The 25,234-nt window shown below is 37.7% G+C and overlaps 1 protein-coding gene and 1 non-coding gene across 2 annotated transcripts in view; one reads left to right on the plus strand and one right to left on the minus strand.

Annotated features, from left to right (window-relative positions):
- The window catches only part of SCN8A (sodium voltage-gated channel alpha subunit 8), a 190,193-nt gene that overhangs the window by 162,775 nt on the left and 2,184 nt on the right, over positions 1 to 25,234 (minus strand). The gene's annotated exons all lie outside the window — the stretch shown is intronic.
- TRNAE-UUC (transfer RNA glutamic acid (anticodon UUC)) lies at positions 2,041 to 2,113 on the plus strand. Its single transcript has one exon. It is a non-coding gene; the product is annotated as a tRNA-Glu (tRNA).

Below are 25,234 nucleotides of genomic sequence, written 5' to 3' on the forward strand. Positions count from 1 at the left end.
GTCTCATATAATTTTTTAAATGTCAGAATATAAATCCAAACTGATATACAGATGACTCTTTAACATGCTTCCCTTGTGGCTCAGATGGTAAAAATCTGCCTGCAATGCAGGAGATTCAGGTTCGATCCCTGGGTTAGAAAGACCCCTGGAGAAGGGAATGGCAGCCCACTCCACTATTCTTGCCTGGACAAGTCCATGGCCAGGGGAGTCTGGCAGGCTACAGTCCATGGGGTCACAAAGAGCTGGACATGACCAAGTGACTTTCACTTCTTCACTTAAACAACATGGGTTTGAACTGTGTGGATTCACTTATACACAAATTGTTTTCAATAATACTACACAATCCCCAGCTGGCTGAACCCACAGATATGGAACTGCTGATATGGAGGGCCAATGACAAAGTTAAATGTGGATTTTTGACTGCATGGGGGTTGGTGTCCATAACCTCCACACTGTTCAAAGGTCAACCTGTACAAAAAGACTTGAAAATTTCAACATCTCACAAGGGAAAAGATAACCAACAGATACCAACTTCAAGATGTTAGAATTATATAACCTCAGATGACAGCACCCTTATGGCAGAAAGTGAAGAGGAACTGAACAGCCTCTTGATGAATGTGAAAGAAGAGAATAGAAAAAACTGGCTTAAAACTCAACATTCAAAAAACTAAGGTCATGGCATACAGTCCCATCACTTCATGACAAATAGATGGGGAAAAAATGGAAACAGTTGTTTCTTTGGGCTCCAAAATCACTGCAGATGGTGATTGCAGCCATGAAATTAAAAGACGCTAGCTTCTTGGAAGAAAAGCTATAACAAACCTAGACAGCAGATTAAAAAGCAGAGGCATTATGTTGCCAACAAAGGTCCAACTAGTCAAAGCTATGGTTTTTCCAGTAGTCATGTATGGATGTGAGAGTTGGACTATAAAGAAAGCTGAGCACCAAAGAATTGATGTTTCTGAACTGTGATGTTGGAGAAGACTCTTGAGAGTTCCTTGAAGAGCAAGGAGATCCAACCAGTCCAACCTAAAGGAAATTAGTCCTGAATATTCACTGGAAGGACTGATGCTGAAGCTCAAATTCTAATCCTTTGGCCACCCATGTGAAGAACTGACTCATTTGAAAAGGCCCTGATGCTGGGAAAGATTGAAAGCTGGAGGAGAAGGGAACGACAGAAGATGAGACAGTTGGACAGCATCACCGACTCAATGGACATGAGCTTGTGTAAACTCTGGGAGCTGGTGATGGACAGGCAGGCCTGGCGTGCTGCAGTCCATGGGGTCAGAAAGAGTCAGACACAACTGAGCGACTGAACTGAACCGAAGTGGACTGCAAGGAGATCAAACCAGTCAATCCTAACAGAAATCAGTCCTGAATATTCACTGGAAGAACTGATACTAAAGCTGAAGCTCCAATACTTTGGCCACCTGATGCGAAGAACTGACTCACTAGAAAAGGCCCTGATGCTGGGAAAGATTGAAGGCAGGAGGAGAAGGGGACAAAAGAGGATGAGACGGTTGGATGGCATCACCGACTCAATAGACATGAGTTTGAGCAAGCTCCGAGGGTTGGTGATGGATAGGGAACCCTACCATGCTATAGTCCATGGGATCTCAAAGAGTCGGATGTGACTGAGCTACTGAACTGACCTAAAAGCACATATTATAATCATGCTCAAAGAAATAAAGAGAAATGATCTTGAAGTAAAAGGAAAAGTAGACAGTCTTGACAAAGAATAGATGAAGAAGAAGGAGAAGAAGAACCAAATGAAAAAATCTAAACTAGAAAATATAATGACAGAAATTTAAAAATTCACTAGATGGGCTCTACAGTGTAACTGAAATGACATGTCAGTGAACTTGAAAATGGATCAACAGAATTATCCAAGCTGAACAACTGAGAAAAAAGACTGGAAAACAAAAATGAACAGAGCCTTGAGGACCCACTGGACAATATCAAAAGGCCTAACATTTGTCTCATCAAAGGCCAATTAGTAAAGGAGAAACAGTGTGGTACAGAAATAATATTTGAGGGAATTCTCTGGTGGTCCAGTGGTTAAGACTTGGCACTTTCACTGTCATGAGCCCAGGTTCAATCCCTGGTCGGGGAACTAAGATCCCAAAAGATGTGTGGTGTGGTCAAAAAGAAAAGTATTTCAAGAAATAATGGCTCAATACTTCCCAACTTTAGTAAAAGACATAAACTTATAGATTCAAGAAACTCCGTGAATATCAATCAAGATAACCTCAAAGAAATTCCTGCCCAGTAAAATCTAAAGCAAAGGAAAAAAAAAAATCTTGAAAGCAGTCAGGGAAAAATAATGCATTACATATAGGGGAAAAAATAACTCAAATGACTGTGAATGTCTTATCAGAAACCATAGAGAACAGATGACAGTGGAAAAAGAATTTTAAGTGCTGGAAAACAATGGTCAAACCCAGAATTCTACATAGCCAGTGAAACAGCTTTCAAAAATGATGAAATAAACTCTCAAAGAAAACCAAGAGAAGTCATCACTAGCAGACTTGCCAAAGATGCTAAAGAAAATTCTTCGGATGGAAGGAAATGATACAACATGGAAACAGAATTTCAGGAAAGAAGGAAGAACACTAGAAATGGTAAATATCTGAGTAAATGAACCAGCCTATTTTACTTCTAAGTTCTTTAAAACATGAAAGATGACTGAAAGCAAAAATTATAACAATGTCTGATGGGGTTTTCAATGAATATAGATGTTACACATATGACCACTACATGATAAAAAGGAAGTGGGCAAACCAATATTTATGGTATTAAAGGTTCTATATTCTTCTTGAAGTGATAAATATTAATTTTAAGTAGAATACTTGAATATGTGTACTGTAATTCCTAGCCAACACTAAAATAACTATACAAACGAAAAAGCAGTAAAAATTCAATGTGTGTGTGTGTGTGTGTGTGTGTGTGTGTGTGTGTGTGTCGGCCACTCAGTTATGACTGATTCTTTGTGATCCCATGAACTGTAGCCCACCAGGCTCCTCTGTCCATGGAATTCTCCAGGCAAGAATACTGGAGTGGGTTGCCATTCCCTTCTCCAGGGGATCTTCCCAACCAGGGATCAAACCCAGGTATCCCACATTGCAGGCAGATTCTTTACAATCTGAGTCACCAGGGAAACTCCAAAAACTCATACAGAAATCTAAGGAGGATATTAATATGGTTCAAATAATCCAAAAGAAGGATGTAAAGGGAAACAAAGAAACACAAAATAGAAAGAACAGAAAAATGTAATAAAATGGCAGACCTAAATCTAAAATGTCAATAATTAGATTAAATGTAAATGGTCTAAACACATCAATTAAAAGAGAAATTATCAGGATGAGTTTACCAAAAAGACACACTGTTTGTAGTCTACCAGAAACCTGCTAGATACAATGATGTACACAGGTCAAAAAATGAAAGGGTCCTAAGTGCTATTATATAAGGCTGCCTGGACTGAATTATAGAAAAGGAAAAAAAAAAAAACGTTAGTAGACAGACTGGTGAAATCTATGAAATTCTGTAGCTTACTTAATAGAGTAATATACCAATGTTAATTTCTTAGTTTTGATAAATGTACTATGGTTTTATGTAATATGTTAACATTGGGGAAAGCTAAGTAAAGGGCATATAGGAACTCTATATACTATTTCTGCAACTCATTTATAAATGTGAAATTATTATAAAATATAAAAAATGTAAGTAAAAGGAGGTAAGAATATACTATGAAAATGAGAGTTATCAGAACTATGTTAACTGTATGTTAATAGGCTATATTAACATCAGATAAAGCAGACTTCAAAACAAGGAAAATTATCAGGGATAAAAAGGATAGTAAATAATGATAAAAGGGTCAACTCACTAAAATAAAAAATAATCTTAAATGTGTATGCATCTAAGAAAAGACCTTCAAAATATATGAAGCAACAATTGACGGCACTAAGGGAAGAAAAGGACAAATCTACAATTTTAGAGATTTCAGTCTTCCTTTCTCAGTCCTCAATAGAACAAGTAAACAGAAAATTATCAAGGATATAAAAATATGCACATGTTAAATATATATAATTCCTATTTGTCAATACCTCAATAAGTCTGAAAAAATAAAGAAGAGGTAGGATATAATGTTGCAATTGAATAATAAATCACATTTTAATTTTTTTAAGAAGGAGAAGGAAAAAAATCAAGGCTATAGGAGAGTGAGAGGAGGGAAGAAAGAAGTAAAAGAGATTAAGAAGTACAAACTTTCAGTTGCTATATAAAAGAGTCATGGGTATGAAATGTATGATGTGGGGAATACAGTCAATAACTATGTAATATCTTTGTATGGTGACATATTGTAACTAGACTTCCATGATGATCATTTTGAAATGTACAGAAGTATATCACTATGTTGTGTAACAGAAACATAGTGTTGTAGGTCAATTATTCTTCAAAAACAAACAAACACAGAAAAAAGATCCAATTTGTGGTTATCAGAGGCAGGAGGTGGAAGGAAGGGGAACTGGATGAAGGCAATCAAAGGAAGAAACTTCCAGTTATAAAAGAACTAAGTATTTGAGATAGAATGTAAAACATGATAAATATAATGAACACTGCTATATATAATATATGAAAGCTTTAAGAAAGTAAATCCTAAGAGTTCTCATTACAACAAAAACAATTTTTTCTATTTCTTTAATCTTATACCTACATAAGATGATAGATGCTCACTAAACTTTTTGCAATAATCATTTCATGATGTATATAAGTCAAATTATTATGCTATACACCTTAAACTTAGGCAGTGTTCCACAATAATTATATCTGAGTAAAACTGGGAGAAAAAAAAAATCAAGGATACCAAGGAACTGAACAACCAATTGCCTATAATGAACATTTAAAGAACATTCCACCTAACAGTAGAATATACATTCTACTCAAGTGCATATAGGACATTCACCAAGACAGACCATATCTTGGGTCATAAAACAAACCTTAACAAATTTAAACATGTTGAAATCATACAAAGTATGTTCTCTGACCATAATGGAATTAAACTAGAAATCAATAAAATAAAAGACTTTGGAAAATCTCCCAATACTCCAAACACTCAAAGCAACACACTTCTAAAGAATTCATTGGTCAAAGAAGACGTTTCAACATGTCAAAATTTGTAAAAATGCAACCACAGCAATGGTTATAGGGAAATTTATAGTATCAAAAGCTTGTATTTAAAAAAAGGAAAGGCTTCAAATCAATGATCTAAAACAACATAGTTTTTCACCTTAAAAAATAGCAGATTAATTCAAAGTAAGCAGAAGGGAAAAAATAAAAAGAGTAGAAATCAATTATATTGAAAACAGAAAAAAATGGAGGAAAAGATCAATGAAATCAGAAATAGGTTCTTTGAAAAGATGAATAAAATTGATAAACTTCTATCCAAACAAAAAGAAAAGAATGAATATACAAATTATCTATATTAAGAATGAAAGGATATTAATATAGACCTAGACACTAAAAGGATACTAAGAAAATACCATGAATAAATCTATGTACATAAAGTTGACAACTTAGATGAATGCGCCAACTCCTTAAAACCCACAAAGTACCAGAACTTACCCAAAAAGTATTAGACAACTTGTATTGTTCTGTATCTATTAAAGAAGTTTAATTTGTAGTTTAAAACTCCCACACAAAGAAAACCCTAGGCACAGTTCATTGAAGAATTCTACCAAATATTTTAAAAAGGAATTCTACATTTTCTCTTCCCCAAAATGAACACTTTTAAACTTGTTTTATAAGACCAGCATTATCCTGATACCAACACTTGATGACAAGTAAAAAAAATAATGAAACTATAGACTAATATCTTAATGAACATAGATGCAAAACTCCTCAACAAATATTAGCAAATCATACCCAACAATATAGAAGAACACATCACAACCAATTGGTATTTACCCCAAGAATGTAAGGGTAGGTCAATATTTGAAAATCAATCAGTATAATTCATTATATTAACAGATTAAATAATTTGAAAAAAATCACAGAATTATATCAACTAATATAAAAAAGCATCTGACAAAATTCAACATCCATTCCTGAAAAAACTCTCAAAAAATTGGGAACATTCTGAAGGGAATTTATTCAACCTGAGAAAGAGTATCTACAAAAACTAACAGCTACTATCATACTTAATGGTGAGAATTTTTCCCTAAGATCAGGAAGAAAGCAAGAATATCCACTTTCACCACTTTCATGCAATATCTTACTAGAAGGCTATACTAACGGTGGAGGAGGTAAAGAAATAAAAAGGACAAAGACTAGAAAGAAAGATATAAACCTCATTTTTTACAGATGATATAACTATCCATATAGAAAATCCAGGGACCTCCCTGGTGGTCCTGTGGTTAAGACTCCATGCTTCCACTACAGGGGGCACAGGTTTAACCCTGGTTGGGGATTTTGAAATCCCACATACCAAACATCACGGTAAAAAAACAAACAAAAAAAAAACAACCCACAAAACCCTACAATAAAGCTCCTAGAATTAAAGAGTTTAATAAGGCTGTAAGACACAACTTCAACACGAAAAAATCCATCCTATTTCTATATCCTGGAAATGAATTAGAAACTGAAACTTTATTTTAAAAATTTACAATAGCTTAAAAATAGGTATAAATCTAACAATATATGCAAACCTATATGCTGAAAACTATAAAATAATTGTTCTGTCACTGAGTCACATCTAATCATCAGTTCTTCAGCATTCAGCCTTCTTTATGGTCCAACTCTCACATTGTACACGACTAATGGAAAAACCATATAAAGCGATAAAAGAAATAAAATACTACCTAAATAAATGATGAAGACATTTATCATATTCATTGACTGGAAGACACAATTATCAATTCTCAAACTGATCTCCAGATTTAATGCAGTCCCAAGCAAAACAGGGCTTCACAGGAGGCTCAGTGGTAAAGAATCCACCTGCCAATGCAGGAGACAACAGAGACTTACATTCGATCCCTTGGTCAGGAAGATCCCCTGGAGCAGGAAACGGCATCCCGCTCAAGTAGTCTTGCCTGGAAAAACCCATGGACAGAGGAACCTGGTAGGCTATAGTCCACGGGGCTGCAGAGTCAGACATGACTGAGAGAAAGCACACACACAAGCAAAATGCAGGTGGGAGTTTTTGCAGACACAGACCAGCTATGAATTCAACGGAAAGACAAAAGAACTATAAGGCTGTTCAGTTGCTAAGTCGTATCTGACTCTTTGCAACCCCATGGACTGCAGCACACCAGGCTACTGTGTCCTTCACTGTCTCCCAGGGTTTGCTCAGATTCATGTCCATTGAGTCGGTGATGTTATCTCATTCTCTGCTGCCCTCTTCTTTCGCCTTCAATCTTTCCCAGCATCAGAGTCTTTTCCAATGAGTCGGCTCTTCACACCAGGAGACCAAAGTACTGGAGCTTCAGCTTCAGCATCAGTCCTTCCAATGAATATTCAGGGTTGACTTCCTCTAGGATGGACTGGTTTGATCTCATTGCGGTCCAAGGGACTCTCAAGAGTCTTCTCACCACAGTTCAAAAGCATCAATTCTTTGGCACTCAGTCTTCTTTACGGTCCAACTCTCACATCTGTCTGTACATGACTACTGGAAAAACCATAACTTTGACTATATGGACCTTTGTCGGCAATGTGATGTCTTTGCTTTTTAATACGCTGTCTAGGTTTGTTACAGCTTTCCTTCCCAGGAGTATGCATCTTAATTTCATGGCTGCAGCCACTGTCCACAGTGATTTTGGGGCCCAAGAAAATAAAATCTGTCACTGTCTCCATTTTTCCCCCTTCTAATTGCCATTAAGTGATGGGACTGGATGCCATGACCTTTGGTTTTTTTTAAAACTGAGTTTTAAGCAGCTTTTTCAATACTGAGTTTTAAGCAGTTTTTTCACTCTCCTCCTTCACTTTCATCAAGAGGCTCTTTAGTTCCTCTTCACTTTGTCATTAGAGTGGTATTATCTGCATATCCGAAGTTGATATTTCTCCCTGCAATCTTGATTCCAGTTTATGATTCATTCAGTCCAGCATTTCACATGGATGTACCCTGCATAGAAGTTAAATAAACTGGGTGACAATATACAGCCTTGTTGTACTCCTTTCCCAACTTGGAACCAGTTGTTCCATGTAAGGTTCTAACTGTTGCTTCTAGACCCACATACAGGTCTCTCAGGAGATACGTATGGTGGTCTGGTATCTCTTTAAGAATTTTTCAGTTTGCTGTGATCCACACAAAGGATTTCCCGTAGTTAATGAAGGAGAAGATGTTTTTCTAGAATTCCCTTCTTTCTCTATGAGCCAATGAATGTTGGCAATTTGATCTCTGGTTCCTTTGCCTTTTCTAAACCCAGCTTATACATATGGAAGTTTTCAGTTCATGTACTGACGAAGCCTAACTTTAAGTATTTTGAGTATAACCTTACTAACATACGAACATGCTAAATGAGCACAATTGTATGGCAGTTTCAACATTCTCTGGCACCGCCCTTCTTTGGGACTGGAATGAAAACTGATCTTTTCCAGTCCTGTGGTCACAGCTGGGTTTTCCAAATTTGCTGGTACACTGAGTGCCACACTTTAACAGCATCATTTTTTAGGATATGAAACAGCTCAGATGGAATTACATCACCTCCACTAGCTTTATTTGTAGTAATGCTTCCTAAGGCCCATTTGACTTCACACTCCAGGATGTCTGGCTCTAGGTGAGTGAGCACACCATCGTGGTTATACTGGTCATTAAGACCTTTTCTGTGTAGCTCTTCTGTGTATTCTTCCCACCTCTTCTTAATTTCTTCTGCCTCTGTTAGGTCCTTATCATTTCTGTCCTTTATCTTGCCCATCCTTGCATGAAATGTTCCATTGATATCTCTAATTTTCTTGAAGAGATCTCTAATCTTTCCCATTCTATTGTTTTCCTCTACTTCTCTGCAATGTTCATTGAAGAAGGCCTTCTTATCTTTCCTTGCTATTCTCTGGAACTCTGCATTCAGCTGGGTATATCTTTCCCTTTTTCCCTTGCTTTTCATTTCTCTTCTTTCTCAGCTATTTGTAAAGCCTATTCAGACAACCACTTTACCTTCTTGTATTTGTTTTTCTTGGGGATAGTTTTGGTCACCGCCTCCTGTACAATGTTAGGAACTTCCATCCATAGTTCTTCAGGCACTCTATCAGATCTAATCCCTTGAATCTAATCATCACCTCCACTGTGATAATCATAGGGAATTTGATTTAGGTCATACCTGAATGGCCTAGTGGTTTTCCCTACTTTCTTCAATTTAAGCCTGAATTTTGTAACAAGGAGCTGATGATCTGTGCCACAGTCAGCTCCAGGTCTTGTTTTTGCTGACTGTATAGTTTCTGCACTTTTGGTCACAAACAATAGAATCAATCTGATTTCTGTACTGACCGTTTGGTGATGTCGATGTGTAGAGTCTTCTCTTGTGTTGTTGGAAAAGGGTATTTGCTAGGACCAATGTGTTCTCTTGACAAAACTCTGTTAGCCTTTGCCCTGCTTCATTCTGTACTCCAAGGCCAAACTTGCTTGTTACTCCAGGTGTCTCTTGACTTCCTCCTTTTGCATTCTAATCCCCTATGATGAAAGGACATCTTTTCTTAGTGTTAGTTCTAGAAGGTCTAGTAGGTCTTCATAGAACTGTTCAGCTTCTTCAGCATCAGTGGTAGGGGCATAACTTGAATTACTGTGATGCTGAATGGTTTGCCTTGGAAATGAACCAAGATCATTCTGTCTTTTCTAAGATTGTACCCAAGTACTGCATTTTGGACTCTTCAGTTGACTATGAGGGCTACTCCATTTCTTCCAAGGGATTCCTGCCCACAGTAGTAGATATAATGGTCATCTGAATTAAATTTGCCCATTCTGGTCCATTTTAGTTCACTGGTTCCTAAGATGTCAATGTTCACTTTTGCCATCTCCTGCTGGATCACATCCAATTTACCTTGATTAATGAACCTAACATTCCAGATTCCTATGCAATACTGTTCTTTACCACGTCAGACTTTATTTTCACCAGCAGACACATTCACAACTGAGTTTCACTTTCACTTTGGCCTAACCACTTCATTCTTTCTGAAGCTATTAGTAACTGTCCTCTGCTCTTCACCAGGAGCATACTGGACACCTTGTAACCTGGAGGGCTCGCCTTCTGGAGTCATATCTTCTTATCTTTTCATACAGCTTATGGGGTTCTTATGGCAAGAATATGAGAGAGGTTTACCACTACTTCCTCCAGTGTTTTTTGCAGACATAGACAAGCTGACTACGAAATTCAATGGAGAAGCAAAGAACTATTAATATCCAAACAATTTTGAAGAAAGAAAAATTAGGTTGGAAGACTCACAGTACATTATTTTAAGCCTTACTTAAAGGCTTAAAGTTACATATCTATAATCAGATCAGTGTGGTACTGGTGACAGGACAGATATGTATGAGAATGAAATAGAATAATCTAGAAAAAGGCCAAAACAAATATTGCCAATTGAGTTTTGACAAGAGTGCAAAGTCAATTCAAGGGGAAAAGGATAGTCTTTTTAATAGTAATGGTGCTAGAACAATCACACATCTATCTGAAAAATAAATATGTAAAAACGAACTTTCACCTAAATTTCATATCCAATGCAAAAATTAACTCAAATGAATTATACATCTAAATGTAAAATGCAAAACCATAAAACTCTTAGAGGAAAGCAAAGAACATATCTGCAAGCTTGGATTATGTAAAGCATTCTTATTTACATCAAAAACATGACCCATCAAAGAAAGAAACTGACAAATTAAACTTACTTAAAATTTAAGCGTTAGCTCTATAAAGGACACTGTAAAGAGAAGAAAAAGAAAAGCTACACACTAAGGCAAAACATGTTCAAGTAATTTACTTGATGATTGATATCCAGGATACATGTTTTTTAAAAAAGGCTCTCAAAACTCACAGTAGTAAAACAGATAACTCAATTTAAAACATGAGCAAAAGATTTGAATAAAAGATTTGGTTAAGACACTTAACCGAAGACATATGGACGGCAATATATATGTGAAAAATGCTCAAGATCATTAGCTCTTAGGGAAAAGCAAATTGAAACCACAATGAGGTACCACTACATGCCTGTTAAAATTGCCAAAATAAAAAATCTGAATGCTCAATATCACTAATCATCAAGAGAAGGTGAAATCAAAACTACGGTGAGAACAGACAGCTAGGATGAAGCTGCTGCATAGCACAGGGAACACGGCTTGGTGCTCTGTGACCTAGAGGTGCGGGAGGGGATGGGAGGGACGGAGGCACAGAGGAAGGGGGTGTATGTGTACTCAGAGCCGATTCACACTGCGGCACAGCAGAAACTAACAGGACTGTATAGCAATCATCTCCCAATGAAATATGAAATTAAAAAAACTACAATTAGCAATCACCTCACAGCTGGCAGATAGCTATTATAAAAAAAAAAAGTAACAAGTGTTAGAAAGGATGCAGAGAAACTGGAGCCCCTGGCACACTGTTGGTGGGAATGCAAAATGGTGCAGCTGCTATGGAAGACAGTATGGAAATCCTTCAAAAAATGAAAACTAGACCCACCATACAATACAGCATCTCACTTCTGGGTAGTTATCCAAAAGAATTAAAATCAGAATCCTGAAGAAATATTAGCTATACCATTTTCATTGCAGCACCATTCAATAGTAACCAAGATAGGGAGACAACCTAAATGTCCATCTATAGATGAACATACAAAGTAAACGTGGTAGACACATACACAGGAATACTATTCAGCTTTTTTAAAAAAGAAAGAAATTCTGACATATGCTATAACATGGATGAACCTTGAGGACATCATACTAAGTGTAATAAACCATTCATGGAAAGAGAAATACTGCATTATTACACTTATACGAGATATACAAAATCGTCACAGTCATAGAATTCACATAGAATGATGTTTGCCAGGGCTGGGGGAAGAGGGAAATAGGAAGTTACTTATCACTGGACAGAAAGTTTCAATTAAGCAAGACGAATAAGCTCTAGAAATCCACTGTAAAACATTGGACCCATAGTCAATAACAATGTACACTTAAAATTTTGTTAATAGGAAAGATTTCTGTGGTGTTCTTACCACAATAAAACTAAAAAACAAACAAAAATTCTGACAATACCAAGTGCAAATGCAGATATTAATGACAACTCTTATACACTATTGATGGAAAAGGAAAATGATATAATCACTCTGAAAAAAAAAACGGTTTAGTAGTTTCTTATAAAGGTAAACATATACTTACTTTGTTTCTCAGCAATTCACCCTTATAGATATTGTTGAATACTGTAAATTCAGATTCATACCAAAACCTATACATTTATAGCAGCAGTATTCATAATCACTTGAAACTGGACATATCTCAAATATCCTTCAACAAATGAATGGATAAACAAACTGATATATAACCATGCAATGGGATACTACTATGCAAAACAAAGAACAAACTATTGATAAAGATTATAACACAGATAAATCTCCAAGGTACCATGCGAGTGAAAGAAGGCAATTTCAAAAGATTCTATTCTATAGCACGATTCTGTTTAAATGACATTATAAAACAACAAAACCACAGGAACAGAGAGCCATTTGGGAGCTGGCAGAGATCACACATTAGAAGCTTTGACTACAAACGGGCCGCAGAGAGCTTTTTGAGGTGACGGAACTGTTTCGTATCCTGACTGTAGTCCTGGTTACATAAATGTAACATGTCTACATGTATTAAAACTCATAGAACTCTAGTCCGAAATTTTTTTCAACTGTCCTCTTGTAAATTTTTAAAACAACAATAAAAAATAACTAAAGCTGTTAAAAATGTTAAAAAGGAAAAAACATATATTTGCCAAACGTAAGCTAGAACTTCAAAAGCTTTTCAAATATTACAGTAATATTGAACTTCTTCTTGTGAAGGAAACAGTCCTGTTTGGTTATAGTACCCTAACAGGAATAAATTTCCAAATAGGAAAAAGGACCCCGTGTGTCCCAGGGGCACTGGGTCTTGGCCCAAGGCTACAACTAGATTGCAGGAGTTATGATGCCTCAGTTTCCACCAAAAGAACATCTAATACTCTCTTGCTTAAAACACAGACTAGTATCCATACTTTGAACTCTACAGACTAGATTTTTATAACATCCGCAAAAGTCAGCATTCACTTCTCACAAGTAAGGGTTCCCAACTAGGTTCTGGGATTAAACCATGGAAGGGAAAAACAACTGGTAAACCCTGAACAACTCACCATCTGTAAACAGAAGCAGTGTCTGTACGGAGCTAACAGTTCTGGAAACCTGGCTAGAAAAGTGGCATTGCTTCCGGGGAGGATTTTTTCTCCTTCAGGTTTTGCAGTAGATTGCAGAGTGATAAATGCACTGTTCTTTAAGAGACCTTTCCCCGAGCACTAGCCTGGGCCTTTAAAGGCAGGGCTGCAGAGCCCAAGCAGGACACAGGAGTCACACCCCCCTGGGTGATGACTGCTTACCTCAGCCCTGGGAACCTGGGCAGCCTGTGGAGGAGAGGGAAGTGGAAAATGCCCATCTCCTACAAGCTGCAAGGGACAATACAGACCAGAGACTTCCTAATGGTCAGGAAGGAGCGTGTGGCTAGGAACACAGCATGCTAGCCCCAAGGATCGAGCTGCATATAAGCTTATCAAAATGAAAGACAGAAAATATTCGGATCTAATTAACAACAAGCCCTTGATACCCACTCATGACACAAACGGACTTATTTTCTTTGACCTGTAAAGTTTTGGAGCAATTTCTAATGCAAAGAATCTACATTAAGATCCCAAAATAAATAAACCTTTACCCCTTCGGCCCTTATGGCTTAAGTTTTCCTGTATGAGTCAGAGAGAAAAAAAAATAAAAGCCTGTGAGGTGAGTGAAATGCTCATAGGCTCATTCTGTTTCCCCACTCCACTTAATCACTCAATTCATCACTCAATCTGTGCCTTTCACCACTCCCTTTTCTAGAGACAAGGAAGAAGAAATATTACAAATGAAAGGAAAGTGAAAAAATAAAAACCTAAAAACCTACCAAAAAAAGATGTCCTTTTCATCATAGGAGACTGGAATGCAAAAGTAGGAAGTCAAGACATACCTGGAGTAACAGGCAAGTTTGGCCTTGGGAGTACAAAACTGAAGCAGGGCAAAGGCTAACAGAGTTTTGCCAAGAGAACGCACTGGTCCCAGTACACACCCTCATTCAACAACACAAGAGACGACTCTACACATGGACATCACCAGATGGTCAATACCAAAATCAGACTGGTTATATTCTTTGCAACCAAAGATGGAGAAGCTCTATACAGTCAGCAAAAACAAGACCTGGAGCTGACTGTGGCTCAGGTCATGAACTCCTTATTGCAAAATTCAGACTTAAATTGAAGAAAGTAGGGAAAACCACTAGGCCATTCAGGTAGGACTTAAATCAAATCCTTTACAATTATACACTGGAAATGGCAAATAGATTCAAGGGATTAGATCTGATAGAGTGCCTGAAGAACTATGAACAGAGGTTCATCACATTGTACAGGAGGCGGTGATCAAGACCATCCTCAAGAAAAAGAAATGCAAAAAGGCAAAATGGTTGTCTGAGGAGGCCTTACAAATAGCTGTGAAACGAAGATAAGCAAAATGCAAAGGAGAAAAGGAAAGATATACCCATCTGAAGGCAGTTTCAAAGGACAGCATGGAGAGATAAAAAAGCCTTCCTAAGTGAACAATGCAAAGAAACAGAAGAAAACAATAGAATGGGAAAGACTAGAGATCTCTTCAAGAAAATTAGAGACACCAAGGGAACATTCCATGCAAAGATGGACAAAATAAAGGACAGAAATGGTATGGAACTAACAGAAGCAGAAGATATTAAGAAGAGGGGGCAACAATACACCAAAGAACTATACAAAAATATCTTAAGGACCAGGATAACCACGATGGTGTGATCACTCAACTAGAGCCAGACATCCTGGAATGCAAAGTCAACTGGGTCTTAGGAAGCATCACTATGAACAAAGCTAATGGAGGTGATGGAACTACAGCTGAGCTACTTCAAATCCTAAAAGATGATGCTGTTAAAGTGCTGCACTCAATATGCCAGCAAATTTGGAAAACTCAGCAGTGGCCACAGGACTGGAAAAGGTCAGGTTTCACTCCAATCCAAAAGAAAGGCAATGCCAAAGAATGTTCAAACTACTGCACAACTGCACTCATCTCACACGCTAGCAAAGTAATGCTCAAAATTCTCCAAGCTAGGCTTCAACAGTACATGAACTGTGAACTTCCAGATGTTCAAGCTGGATTTAGAAAAGGCAAAGGAATCAGAGATCAAATAGCCAACATTCACTGAATCATAGAGAAAGCAAGAGAATTTCAGAAAAACATCTACTTCTGATTCACTGACTATGCAAAAGCCTGTGGCTGTGTGGATCACAACAAACTGTGGAAAATTCTGAAAGAGCTGGGAATACCAGACTACCTTACCTGCCTCCTAAGAAAGCTGTATGCAGGTCAAGAAGCAACAGTTAGAACTGGACTTGGAACAATAGACTGGTTCCAAATTGGGAAAAGAGTACATCAAGGCTGTATATTGTCACCCTACTTATTTAACTTCTATGCAGAGTACATCATGTGAAATGCTGGGCTGGATGAAGCACTAGCTAGACTCAAGATTGCAGGGAGAAATATCAACAACCTCAGATATGTAGATGACACCACCCTTATGGCAGAAAGCAAAGAGGAACTAAACAGCCTCTTGATGAAGATGAAAGAGGAGAGTGAAAAAGCTGGCTTACAACTCAACATTCAAAAAACAAAGATCATAGCATCCGATCCCATTACTTCATGGCAAATAGATGTGGAAACAATGGAAACAGTGACAGACTTTATTTTCTTGGGCTCCAAAATCACTGCAGTCATGAAATTAAAAGACACTTGCTCCTTGGAAGAAGAGCTATGACAAACCTAGACAGCATATTAAAAAGCAGAGACATTACTTTGCCAACAAAGGTCCATACAGTCAAAGCTATGGTTTTTCCAGTAGTCATGTATGGATATGAGAGTTAGACCATCAAGAAAGCTGAGCACCAAAGAATTGATGCTTTTGAACTGTGGTGCTGGAGAAGACTCTTGAGAGTCCCTTGGACTGCAAGGAGATCAAACCAGGCAATCCTGAATGAAATCAAACTGTAATCTTCATTGGAAAAATTGATACTGAAACTGAAACTCCAACACTTTTGAGTGATGCAAAGGGCCGACTCATTAGAAAAGACTGATGCTGGGAAAGCTTGAAGGCAGGAGCAAAGGAGATGACAGAGGATGAGACAGTTGGATGGCATCACCAACTCAATGGACATGAGTTTGAGCAAGGTCCAGGAGATGGGGAAGGACAGGGAAGCCTTGGCGTGCTGCAGTCCATGGGGTCACAAAGAGTCAGACATAACTGAGCAACTGAACAACAACAACACAAACCTACTAAAATATTACTTGTATTAGAACATCTAGATTAATAAAACAGATTGCCATCATTTAGCTATGTGGTCTTTATGGACTTTCCTCAACCCAAACTATTTTAAGAATGGCTTCCCAAGAGGTTGCTGTTTAACTGTTCTTAATCACTATTACTTTGAGCATTCAAACTAGGAAACAGGTACAAACTTACAACATGATTGCACAGGGAACCTCCTGATGGGATTATTGTAAAGACGCTTTACATCCCTAAACGACATCATGCTCAGTACCACTGCGCTGCGTGGGAAATCCTTTACGGCCCTAAACAGAGTGCTAAATTTACTAATGTCTTGTACATGAACTCTGCCTGGTCCACTGGTTCCACACAAACCATGGAGATGTCTTGCCAACAGTGTGAGTGCAAACTGCAGCAAACATTAATTGAATTTGCAAGAACTCAGTAACTTCGGAGGGGAGAAGGAAAATTAAATGAAAAAATTCAACCAATTAAATTGCTTTTCTCTAGATGCAGTCTGTTATTTTGCATGTGTGTGTTCTGATGTTCTGATCATCCTTTATTTTTTCTTATTCAAAGATCTTTACCTACTGCAAAATGCTAGAACCCCACATCCTTGAGCTCACCCTTCACTCTGAACTATTACTGTATACTGAAGTGACTCATTAGGGCCCACTCACCACTGTTCTGTACCCCAGCTACACCAAGGAAGTTTATGCAAGTAAAGTCTGACATTTTGTATGGATAGTCCAAGATCAATACCAAAAATGACAAGCAACATTACTGGCTCATAAAGCCTAACATTTTCCTTCTGCTTTCATCTATTAAAATCCTCTCCGTTGCTACCTTTAATTCAGCCTGCAATTTAACTTACTTACTACAATGGCTTCCAAAAAACACAGAGAATATAAGCAAATGATCAAAGAGAGAAAGTCACTGAGTTTCAGTAAAGACAAACAAAACAGTCCTATGAAAAGGCACATAATTCTTTCTTTATACATTAAACCAAAGGTTAGTTGAGAGTATCAAGGAAAAAGTTGAGAATATCAAGTGAGCTAAGTGTCTATATATGGACAGAATGAAAGACCACAAGGCAAGCAAAGGATAGAAACCTACAAAGATTAAGTAATCTTTATCAGTGAGAGAACACACAGAATAAAAAAGTTGGAAGACTTAGGTTTTCCTTAAAGAAAGCATGAGAAGCTCAGGAGAAAAACCCTCTGCAGAGAAAAAATTAAAAATTAGAAATCAGTAGCCTGCTAACCAAGATGCTCTGGACTAGACTGCCAACATATATTACAGAACTTATTTCCTCAGATTTTCTAAAGAGAAGATTCTCTGTCTCTCAACTTTAAAAGAGCAAAATAATTTTTTAACTCCTCCTACCTTCTCCTCAAGTAAAGTTATTCACCAAGTTTTATTGGGCCTTCTGAGAAACAACTTCTTACATTGAAAAATGCTGCTTAAACACACACATCCATGTGACACACACATAAAAATTATATTCATGTTCTTTCCTTTCCATCTTCATCACTACTATCCAAGTCCAAGGCTTTGTTACCACACAACTAGGCCAAATCAAACAGCCAATTAACTGGAAGTCCATTCCTTGTTCTATTTCATCCTACTGTACATTCACTGCTGCCCAATCCTCCTAAAATATTATAAACTTTGATGATGTATCATTCTGCATGCCTTTAAAAAAAAAAAAAAACCTTCTATGTTCTCCATTGTCTCCAAGGATAACTGCAAGCAACGTCAACAAATTCATAATGTTTAGCTAACTCTCTCCCATCTTTGCAGGCTTATCTGCCACTGGGGCATTCTACCTTAGTCCTACTGATTTGTTCTTGGTGAAATTTCTATTCTAATTTGAATATAATTCTAATTATACTCTAATTATATTCAAGTCCCCAAATTTATAACACAGAATGGAAGAGATACCTTCAACAGTGCTTTTTGAGAAAATGTTTTCATGTTAAATGACTTAATATCCTTTTTAAAAAAAAAAGAGGAAATTTTAAAAAATACATTTAAGAATGTCACTAAATTTTTTTGTTAAGGGGGAATTAATTGATCTAAAATGACCTAGACTGAGAATTCAAATCCTCAAACTATTTTAACAGTCTTCCTCAAAAGACAATGGATATAATTGTGTGGGGGACAGGGAAGAGAAAGTGTTTACAAGCATATCATGTAGAAAGGATACAAAGAAGCTGGTAACAGTATTTATCTTTACAGAATGCACACTCAGTGAAGGTGACAGGATAAGAAGACTTAACTTTGAAGCTTCTGATTTTTTTAACCCTTTGCCTCTGTTAACTATTCAAACAAATAAATGTTAAAGATAAATTTTATGTATAGAAAGGAGAGATACCTGCAACAGTGCCTTTTGATAAAATGTTTTTATATTAAATGACTTAAAATCCTTTTTTTAAAAAAAAAAAAAGTTAATTAAAAACACGTTTAAGAATGTTACCATTTTTTGTTTGTTTGTTTTATTACAAAGCAAGAAAGTATTCTCCATCTTTTCCAAAGCAGAGATCAGGAAAAGTAAGCAATCTGCAGCAAAATTCTATCAGAGGAAGGGGTAAAATAACATTTAAAACACAAAACATCCTCCTAAAGGTCTGTGCTAGATCCAGAAGTTCAGGATCACTCTAGCTCAGGGAACAGAACAGAGACATGTATCCAAAGGAGTCTTCAGAGGAGAGAGAACTCTCCCCAAGTTCACATCCAAATTCCCTTGTCCATTTTCACTACAGTCATTCTTTTTTATTAATTGAAGGATAATTGCTTTACAGAATTTTGTTGCTTTCTGTCAAACGTCAACATGAATCAGCCATAGGTATACATATATTGCAGTCATTCTTTTCACTTTCTCTCACTCTCCACTTTGATAATTTCTCACACTCCCAATGGTTTCCTCCTTATCACAGTATAAATCTATTCTAAATGCTTTATTTTCTTCAAGGTATCATTTCTAGAAACAAGACATTTCTCCTTTTAATTTTCACCAAAATCTCTGGCTATCCAATTGGGAATTCTGTAGCAAATGAGACTTCTGGGTATTCCGACCTCCAAGAAAGCACTACCAGTCTCTTTTGAAACCTGCTCAATCCTTCTCTGCAATTTAATAATAATGCATCAATTTGCTTTCAGTTAAAAGCATTTTTATTCAGCTGCTTGCTAAAACAAAAAGATACTAGTGAATGTGAAGCAAAAGCCTGCTGCATTTATCCTTAATTGAAGAAAAATTCCTTGTGAAACAAGAAACTAACCATGTAATAAATTAAGACCTATTTATTTACAGGGCTGTCACTCAGTAAAATGAAGGAAAAATGCCATTTCATACTGGCTTCTGGTGAACATTAAGCTTCTGGAGGCTCAGCTTTCAACTGTCTATACTTTAAAATAAGAAGAGAGTAAGAATAGATGAAAAATGAGCTACTTTTTAAATTGATTTCTTCCTTTATCAATCACTATCTAAAAATTTACAGTAACATTTTAATTTTGACTTTTTCTCCTTTCCCAAGTTCACTATGATGGAAATGCTAATAATCAGTTAAATACTCAAAATGTAGAAAAAGGGCGGAAAATAAATGGCATGTATAATTCATAGCCTAGATAACCCATCCCTGGATAAATAAGCATTCACTGTATTTCTCTGATGTTCTTACTCCCCAGGAACTCAAAAGATTTTACAGCATAAAAATCACACTAATCAACTGAACATGAAAGGAGCCTGTTAATGTGTCTTTTGAGGGATTTCAGTGCTTTCCATTTCCAGATCCTGGGACAAGCTCAGTGAACACCGGAAGCCTCTTACTACCACCAACAGTGAATATAAAACCTCCCTCTATAGACAACACTTTAGTTATCCTAACCCAATCAACTCCTTCCAGGATCAAGAGGCTTCAGTTCCAAACTAAGAGCACATCTCACACCCTTAAGAGTCCCAGCTTTTCTTCTGTTCCACTCTGCTCAGTACGACACATCTCCATATACCTAAGGGAAATCAGAACTATTATCTACTTTCACCTTTGCTCTTTTAGACTAAGAGCCTTCCAGAACTCTTCTACTTCAACTAGGTTACTTTCACCCCCTCAGCAGCAATTTTTCTCTGAGTCCTACACCAATTTCAGCCTTGCATAAGCAAAAGAGTCCAGGTGATAGTGGCCATAATTCCCCTATGGTCCTGGTTATAACTTATGTTGGCAATGTGGAGCATTTATGAGGAGCCAAACATGTGTTTATGTGCAAGAGAAATTAAGAAAGACAAGCAAACCCAAAGACATGACGACTGTTAAAAAAATGTAGCTAGGATAGCTGCAGAAACAAAACAAGCATGTTACTTCAGTGCCTCCTCTTTTCATCTATACTCTATTTATTGATAAGATACATCCTCTGCTCATTTTCCCTCATCTTTCCTGCTTCCAGAATGCTCTCCTTCAAAGGTACTCTTGCCCTCCCTCTGCCTATTCCAGAATCTTTCATTATGCCCACTCACTAAGATATGTTTAGCTACCTAGGATAATGATAATTTCCTAAAATAAAGTCAAAATTGTTCACATTACTTGGTTATCTGAATATCAGAATATAACACCATTTAATAGGAAAAAAAAATCTTTAAGCATGAATTAACCAACCTGGGTCCCTATCTCCACTTCATTATTTAATGGTCCCACAAGCCCTGGACAACTCAATCTAGGATACTCAATTTCCTCAGCTTGAAAATGGGTAGAATAATGTCTGTCTTACCTAACTCAAACAATCAACTCATCAAAAGGTTTTTAAAGTTTTTATAAACATAGAGTAATAATTAGGTAGATGGTCAGCGATGAGACCTAAATGTAAGACACTCATTCAAAGAAAGCAGTTAGAAGACTATATAATTGAGGACTTCCCTGGTGGTCCAGCGGTTAAGACTCCACACTCCCAAAGCAGGGCCATGGGTTTAATCCCTGGCCGGGGAACTAAGATCCCACATGCTGCACTCCCCGCCCACCTCCTCCCCACAAGAAGGACTATACAATGGGAAAACCTAGAAGAGTGATGAAGACAAAATCAACTCCAAACCTGTATAATCACTTAGCACAATTAAGGAGAACCTCAGCCTTTGAGTCCATTCCACCTTCAGATCTCAAGCCATGGCTAAAACCAGCTCAGCTGCCTGCCAACTGGTGAGTGCCAGAGCATTCTTACTTGGTAAAAAGTCCTATTCTAGAATAGTTTGGGAATAAACGTGGAAAGAATTACTTTAGTAACTGCAGTTGCATGGGGATGGTGGTGGTCAGCACCGCAACTGTACAATTAAACTCTTCTCCTTTTACATTAGCAATGTCCATTCAAAGTCAGGATACCTCTTGACTCTATCCTCAGCCAGACTGAAGATAAAGCAACCGTCTGCTTTTCAGACTACTGAAATTTAATATAGTACACAAATACTATATCAAATACACATATAAATACACACTAAGCTGCTAAATCCCGAGAGGAAAAGGAGCTAATATACACTGAGCTCCACGTGTCAGAAACCATAAGGAAACAGAGATTTCATTTAATCCCCACAAACACTATGCCACGTAGGTATTATTATTCCTATTTTTACAGATGAGAACACCAAAGCTCAGATAGATTAAATAACCTATCCAAGGTGACAAAGCTAGTAAGTAGAAGAGTGGAGACTTGAACTTTAGTGTTGCCTATCCCCAAAGCCCACACTGCTTCTGACGTTTTTCCTCTCAATGGTGTAACCAAGACAACATTCTTAGGTCTTCATTTCACCCAAACTGCGAGTCCTGGTTGGGTATCTATAACTTCACAAAGGGACAAAGAAAATTTTTCCAGATTTCTTCTTTGCCTTTTCTTTACATACATTTACTTCATGTTTCTGCACAAAATTAATCTTTATAGGTTGAATCACTATGCTAGATCTAATATGCTACCATTCAGTACTTCAGCAATTAATATACATAAAGGGTGAAAGTTCTGTTCCCTTCTTTTAACACTTTAATAGCCATAGTTTTTGAGCATGATATAATTTTCTAAGCTGGTTCTTGCCATTTAAGGAGTGTTAGTGCTTAGTACAATGCTTCACACACAGTAGGTGCAGAGGGAGAATATTTATTGAGTCCCTGATTGAGAGAAGTTTTCTTTATTCTTCTAGTTAACTGGCTATATTTGAGCCCAATTCTAAGAATGAATTCTTTTACATTAAAGATAATTTCTTGAAATTTTTAAAAAATGATTCCAAAAAAAAAAGGAAATTGAAATCTAACAGTCTAGCAGTTAAGTCTCTAAATGACCAACTAGTAGACTGTGAACTTAAGAGTTTAAAAGGCTTGGTTTTAAAATACTTATTTTTATTATTCTGAATAACCTTTGCCAAGTGCTTCTTTCCCTCTTTACAGAAAAACAAAACTGAAATAACCATAAAACACAATTGTTTCACTAACGATGACTTTCCCCCCCATTTCTCACATATTAAAATATTTCTGTAATAAGTATACTTTATTTTTATAATTTTGGAAACTCATCTCTGAATAAACTGTTTTTTGGTTTTTTGTGGGGTTTTTTTGGCCAATTGCAGGAACCACCTACACCCCAGAGCACTTTATTCAGACATTACTGTTTATGCAGTTAGACACTGCTTGAGCGATACAGGTTTCCCTGTGCCTGGTCCCAGGTCACTCTATGTAGAGTTGTCCCCAGGCTGCCAGGAGCTGGGACACTGCTAGGAAAAGGCAAGACCCAGAGTGGAAAGAGTGGTACCTCTGAGGAGCTGCAGAGGAGGCAGTGGGCTTTAAGAGAGCCCTTAGGGTGAGCAGAGAGGTCAGGAGTGTAGGCTTAAGGCAGGGCCCAGGGGCAAGATTCCTTGAGACAAGCCCCAATCCTCTCTGAGGTTTCCAGAACAAAGGCTAGGTGTGGGAAGAGCAGGGGGTGTTACCTCCAGGTGCTGCTGAAGCTGGGGAGCATGGCAGAGAGGCCTGCATGATGGGCGTATAACCTGTGGCAACTGGGCCTTCCCACGACACTGGGCAATGAGTATCTGTTATGGGGGAAACTTGCACCATGGCTGGGCTGGAGCACCCAGCACCAGGCCTGGAGGCCATGGGTCTGCTGGGGTGAGCTAGCTGCTGCCTACACCCTACTTTAAGCAACTGCTGAATAAACTGCATTTTTGACACTTTCTAAACAGTGTGGTTTTACTTTCCTTCTTCGATATAATCTATAGGAATTAAGTATTCACTAATTTATGCATGTGGCTCTAGAACAACTTGTTTTATACTATCGGCACATTAAAGATAATTAGTTTTGCTTCCATTCAAGAATGTTTTCCTTGCTTTAGGTGGATATGTCTCTATCTTTGTATTCTTTTCAAGCAGGTGCAGGTTTCTTGTATAATCTCTATAGAACACTGAACTCTTTTCTTAGCAAGAACTCTATTCTTAGTAAGAAGCACAAGAACGACATCTGCCCCTGATCACGCCCAATTAATGTCTTTTAACTTTATGTTACCTTTTCAATGACACAGAAGTACTTCAGTCACAGTGGAACCCCAGTGGAATGCGCTGCTTTATGTGGGGTCTCATATAAGGGGATCCCTGTGCTAGGTGGGAGATCCATACAAGCTGAATTTTATGGCCCTCTTCACTATTTTAGGATTTTAAAATACTTTTTTGACAAATTAGTTTGGTGAAACAATGAATCGCATACCGGCCTCTGCTGTGTCAAATCGTTTTCCTAGCTCACTGTTCAAATCAACCCAAATAAGATGCCCTTCTGATCCAGCTTAACTTTACAATCCAGGTGACTAATTTGGGAGACCAAAATATCATAACATTAATAGTTTCTTGCTACTTGAAATTATCAAAATGTGCTGAAATAATGCAGTCAGCAAAATGTCACTGTGTGACTTACATATGGATCTGTTGCAGCCTGTAAAAACACTGTCTCCATGAGGGACAGCCAAAATGAAGAGTTATGTGGGAGTAATAAAATATGATAACTAGGTCTGCAACTTCAAGTATAAACTGAGCTGCGCATGCACACACACGCACACATCTACAGGAGAGCCTGCTGACATAAAAGCAAGAAAAACCCAAACCATGTCCAGCATGTATGCACTCCACTAGCAGGCCTGCAAGGGAACTGTCCTTTCAGCACCACGGCAAGAGCCCCTGGCATAAACCTCGACACAGGCAACCAAAGCGGGCAAGCTGGGCCCTGAGAAACATTTGTTAGAGACCCTGCAAAGAAAGCAACAACCAACTGTATGGTTGTTTGTTTTTAAGTACACTATCTGCCATTTCATAATCCTTTATTAATTTAAAATAAAATCCTTCAAATGTTTTGATAAAAGCTGACAAAACCCCAAAAGAAAACCGAAGAAGTATTAAGTCAGCCTCTCAGACTGAACCCAAAAAACCAGTAACTGGCCTGCACTGTCAAGAACTGCGCTGCAGTACCCACCAGCAACACTACTAAGAAACACAACACACTAACACATACCCTGTATCAGATGTCCACAGAACACAGAACATGCTTAGAGCCCTCTCCAGGGACAGCCTCAATTTCTAGGACAGACAACGTTCGCTGAGTGCCGAGCCATCACTACCACCCCCCTTCCAAGCAATCAAATTCTCTTTCAGGGAGAACCGAAGG

The sequence above is a fragment of the Dama dama genome, chromosome 3 (genome assembly GCF_033118175.1).
Source record: "Dama dama isolate Ldn47 chromosome 3, ASM3311817v1, whole genome shotgun sequence".
Classification (NCBI taxonomy): domain Eukaryota; kingdom Metazoa; phylum Chordata; class Mammalia; order Artiodactyla; family Cervidae; genus Dama; species Dama dama.